Source organism: Sapajus apella, unplaced genomic scaffold (assembly GCF_009761245.1).
Source record: "Sapajus apella isolate SASKATOON/1434 unplaced genomic scaffold, GSC_monkey_1.0 scaffold15, whole genome shotgun sequence".
NCBI lineage: Eukaryota > Metazoa > Chordata > Mammalia > Primates > Cebidae > Sapajus > Sapajus apella.
The window spans coordinates 22,872,233-22,877,809 of record NW_022436955.1 but is presented as its reverse complement, the minus strand read 5'-3'; the positions used below and the strand labels follow the sequence as shown (position 1 = coordinate 22,877,809).

The window sequence follows — 5,577 nt, the reverse complement described above, 5'->3', positions numbered from 1 at the left end:
CATTGTCCAGGCTGGTCTCAAACTCTTGACCTCAGGTAATCCACTTGCCTTGGCCTCCCAAAGTGCTGGGATTACAGGTGTGAGCCACCCTAGCCAGCCTGCTTTGCTCTCTTCTTTCCAGCTACATGACCCTGGTCTGTGTTCCATCAACAGACCAAGGTCATCTCCACCTCAGGCCTTTGCATTTGCTCATCCTTCTGCCTGGGCTCGGCTACCTTCCCCAGCTTTATGGGGTCACCATTCTTATTGCGCTGGAGAGATTCCCATTGACTGAAATACTTACCTCCAAGAGTGGGCCTTCTCTGAGCACCCCAATTAAAACAGGCACATCCTCTGCCACTCTCTAATCCCTTACCCTGATTTATATAACTTCATAATGCTAAGCAATAGCCAAAAATACAGACTTCTATTTGTTTGTTACCTATTTCCTCCATAAAATGGAAACTTCATCAAGGCAAATGATTGATTTGTCCTGTTTACTTCTACATCCCCAGCACCTAGCAAAGTGCCTGGCAGTTAGTAGGTGTTCAATACGTATGCGCAGCTATAGGTCCAGAGGCCAGACAGCATGGGTAATGAGAGGAAATGAAAGGCTAGCATGGCCCCAGTGGACGAAATTCCCTTTGTGGTGGGATGTGTGTGTGTGTAGTGTGTATAGGTACACATCTGTGTGTGTGTGTGTTTGTATACATGTGTGTGAACGTGTATGTTCGCATGTGTATGAATGCGTTTGTGTGCATGTTTGTGCACATGCATATGTGTATATTTGTGTGTGAACACCCTTGGCAAGAGGTGAGTCTAGAAAGGAAATCAGAAGCCAGACCAAGAGGAAATTATTAGGTGGGGTAAGAAGTTTAGAGCAATGGGGAGTACTCAGAGCAATGGGGAGTACTTCTAAACTCATTGGTGTTACCATTCATATTGAGGACTCTGCAGGCAAATTGCTCCTGGTGTTCAAATCTTCTCTACTACCAACTGGTGGACTTCAGGAAGTTCCTCATCCAATTGAGTTCAGTAGGTTACTCATTCCTCACCTAGAAAAAGGAGTCATAAAAGTGCCTGCCTCACAGAATTGGTGGGAAGAAATGAAATCGGTGCAGAGTGTGTTTGCACGGTGCCTGGTATAGCGTAAGGAATCAGAAAAGGTTAGCCATTGTGGCTATTGTTATCATGATCACTTTTCCAAATCTGAAGTCAGCCAGAGAATTTTCATGGGAAGGAATTGCTGATGGGCCCAGATAGGTGGGGGGAGGTGGGGGAAACAGAAAGAGCCAGCAGCACTTTGGTGGTGCAGAAAGTGGAGGCTCCATTTGCAAGGCAGGCTCATGGAAGGGGTGGCAGGTGCCTTCTCATAAACTGGACCAACACATGGGGCTCCTGGCCTATTGTCCTCCAACCTATTTGTAGACAGAGCTAGAAAACAATCCAAAAAATCATAGTAGGACTGGTTTTGCTAAAAAGAAACCATAGGTCACCCAGTTCATGGAGAAAACTGGCACAGGAGGAAGGGACTCAGTTACCTAGGGATCCTCTCCATTTTCCTGGACTGTTTCCAAACTAACCAAATGGGCACAAGTGGTGTCTCTCCTCTCTCCAAACAGTAACCACATGGACATGAGTGCCCTCTCCCCTTTCTCCAAATACTACCTATGGCAGAGATTGCTTTCTACTTAACAAACTAGTTCTTCTCCTGGGCACATCACTAGGCAGCATTTCTCAGCATCCTCTATAGTTAGATACATCATGTGACTGTGCTCAAGCCAGCAGAAGAGAGGGAAGGCTACAAACAACCTTTCTGGCCTGGCACATGAGAACCTCCTAGGCATTTCTCCATGGTCTCTCTTTCCCATCCGCTGGCTGAGCTGACAGGACCCAAGGATGTGGAGGAGGATGAAGCCACCAGGTAAAGGAAACTGGGTTCCCAAGTTGACCCTTGGAGGAGAGCTTCCACAGAGAGATGGCTGAGTAGAAATATTCACGACAGACTGTTTATAAGCAAAAAATGTGTCTGGACACGGTGGCTCACACCTGTAATCCCAGCACTTTGGGAGGCCAAGGTGGGCAAATCAGGAGGTCAGGAGATGGAGATCATCCTGGCCAACATGGTGAAACCCCACCTCTATTAAAATACATTAGCCGGGCTTGGTGGCACGTGACTGTAATCCCAGCTACTTGACAGGCAGAGGCAGGGAAATTGCTAGAACCGGGGAGGCAGGGGTTGCAGTGAGACAAGATCGTGCCACTACACTCCAGCCTGGGGACAGACTGAGACTCTGTCTCAAAAAAAAAAAAAAAAATGCGTTTTATTGTGTTAACCCACTGAAATTTGGAGGCCTAACTAAATATATCGCCCCTAAGAAAGTATCATCTGAGTACTCTTCTAAAATCCCATAGCCATCTACATTCAAAAAGTGATGGGTGACATTCAACACAGTTAAACAAAACACACATAAGCTCTAATTTTTATAAGAGCTACTAAAACAATTACTAGTATGTCTGCTTTATGGACCACAAACCAGAAGTTCGTGAAGCTCACAAATACATGCGTTTTTGGTGCCAAATTTCACATCCTTTCTGCCATGTGCCTATAAGTCCATCAGTAGAAGCCAGGGAGATCCTGATTACCACAAGTTTGGAGAGCTGAAAAAAAACAGAAAGAAAGAAATCGAAAGAATAAAATGTTTTTATGTAATAAAATCGATCATCTGCCGATCAACAATAAAATGTTGGGAAATGTCGTGGGGTGAAGGAGGAGCCACTTGCCATAAAAAGAAATACTTTAAAATGCCTTGGGATGAGGTTAGCAAGAAATGTAGAAGAAATATTATTACATTTTTTAAATGTTTTAAAATAAGACTTGGAGAAACATATCAAGGTCTTAGATGGTAGGTTCAAAATATAACCCTAGCTCAAATTAAACTGTATATTCCAAGAAATTTCTATCAAGACTCTGAATGATTTTTAAATGACAAGTTGAATCCAAAGCTTTTCTGGAAGAATTAATATGCAGAAGAGCAAATGGATTTTTTTAAACCCTAGTTGATAGAGAGAGAGGCTACTGGCTTTCTTTATTGGATATAAAAATATATTCCTTAAAAATAAGATAATGTTGCAAGAATGGATAAATAGAGTAACAGGGTTCTAAGCGGAAGGGGTTATACATGAGAGTTTAGTATATTATGAAGGTAACATTTCAAATTAAGGGAGAAAAGAGAGCTTTTTAATGCATAGTGTTGGGACTATTGGTTATCCATTTTTTATTTGTTTCCTATACCACTTTTATAGACAAAAATAAAAGTGAGATCTTTCACTTCTCAGTAGAGGATCTTTCTAAGCATAAAGCCCAATGCTGGAAAAAGTAAAGAAATAGATCGATAAGGTCAGTTACAAAACACTGCAAAACTTCTACATTAAAAAATATATATATATATAAACTAAGTTCAAAATAAAAATAATAAACAGAAAATATTTGTAACACTTTTGAAAATGAAGGTGTTACTATCCACAGAATACAAGGATCTGTTTGGGGGCAATAATAAAAAGATTAAAAGCCATATTAAAATAGACAAAAAGCAGAACGAGCCCTTTTGGAGGTTAATCTGGTGAAAGAGATAAACATTTTAAATGCATATGCCCATTGACCCAGCAAATATGCTTCCTTGATTTTTAAGAATCGAATCCATCCAAGGGCTCACAGATACATGTATGAGAATATTCTTTGTAATGTTGGTAAAAAGAATGAAAATAGACCAGGCACTGTGGCTGATGCCTGTAATCCCAGCATGTTAAGAGGCCAAGGTAGGCAGATCAGTTGAGTTCAGGAGTTCAAGACCAGCCTGGGCAACATGGCAAAACCCTGTCTGTACAAAAATTAGCCAGGTGTGGTGGTGCCCACCTGTAGTCCCAGCTACTCAGGAGGCTGAGGTGGGAGAATCATCTGAGTCGAGAAAGTCCAGGCTGCAGTGAACCATGATCACACCACTGTCCTGTAGCCTAGGCGTTAGAATGAGACCCTATCTTAAAAAAATTAAAAAGTGAGAATAAGCAAGAACTTATTGAAATAAAGAGCAATGGAAAGTGACTTTTCCATCTAGATATTAAAATATATTGTGAAGCTTACGATAGGAAAGCAGTATAGGACTGATGGAGAACTAGATAATTGAAAAAAAGAAACAATCCAGAAATAGTACTTGGTACCTAATATGACTCGGCCGGAGCATGTGGCCTCCACAAAGGCAGTGTTTTTGATGTTGAGATCACTGCAATCATCCCAGCCCCTAGAAGAAAGCCTGGCACATGGTAGGCAGGAAAAAGTACTGAGAGAGTATAATGCCAAAATGGAATCAGGATGTCTTGTATCTTTTTTTAATTCTTCTACTTATGTATGTATGTCATTGTGGTAAGGAGGGTGAACTTTTATGCCAGACAGAATGGTAGTTGACCCCAGCTGTGCCTCTGATTGATGACCCTGGTCTTCTCACATAAATGTTTGAAAGAAGAATGGTACCTACCTTACTGAGTAATAGAGATAAATGAGATTGCATACATGAAGCCCTTAGCTCAGTAAATGGTCACTGCTGTTTAAAATGTTACACACATTATTTTCTTCTCAGGGAATCTGGGAAAGAAAAAATATGTATGTTTAAGTAACCAAAACAAATTAAAAGTAAATCTTTCCCTGTGTTTTCCTGTAGCTTGATGAGCATCTCTGCAGAAATCTCTGAATAGTGAGACTTACTCAGGGAGAGACATATCTCAGTGACTCTAACCCTAGACAAGACCCAAGGAAGGAGAGAGCTACATCTCCCTTTTGACCTTTGGCAAATGGAGAGGATCACATTATACTTCATGATACTTTTTTTAGCCAACACACTAAGCGTAACAACAAATAATCTAACAACAACAAAATGCCTATTATTTTTACCATTATTATCACTTTTTTATTTAAAAGGACAATTCATGCTTATTGCTGAAATCTGGAGAATACAGAAATGCAGAAAGAGTGGAGTTCATCTTTTCTACCTCAGTGAGCTGGTTATGACTGATATTTTGGTTCACGTAGTTAAGTCAGTTGGTGTCTGTTTTACAGAGTTGTTTTTCACCACATTGTAAATATTTCCCTATACTGTCAAATAATCTAAAACGTATAAAAATGCTTTTTTGTGAAATAACACTCTGTCTCTGAGGGCCACATGGTTTCTGTCATTGGCAAAGCAGTCTTCTGTTGGTAATAGTGAGGGACTGAAAACTCTACTTGTACTGATCCTTCCCAGCCCTGCCCAGAGAGACGCATGCATCCTGAGGACTGACCAGACAGGAGAAAGGAACTCAGGTATCCTAGGCTATCCAATATTACGGCTGAGAAGTTTTGGGGAGCAAAGTGACATGGAAATCATGTGCTCTTTCTCCCTGCTACTTAGCTGAGTAGTCACATAGGAAAGACTACACACATACACACACACACACACACACACAATTATACATACCAAAATCTTAGTTGAAATATTTGGATGGTGGGATGATGGACAGTTTTTATTTTCTTCTTCTTTTTCGATCAAACATACTGAAAAAAAATTC

The 5,577-nt window shown here is 40.9% G+C and overlaps 1 long non-coding RNA gene across 1 annotated transcript; it reads right to left on the bottom strand.

Moving 5' to 3' along the window:
• Nucleotides 1-2,484: 2,484 nt before the first annotated feature.
• Nucleotides 2,485-4,795, bottom strand: LOC116555350. The gene is made up of 2 exons (XR_004270490.1): nt 4,512-4,795; nt 2,485-2,640 (listed from the first exon to the last, which is right to left on the bottom strand). It is a non-coding gene; the product is annotated as an uncharacterized LOC116555350 (long non-coding RNA).
• Between the last annotated feature and the right edge of the window lie 782 nt (nt 4,796-5,577).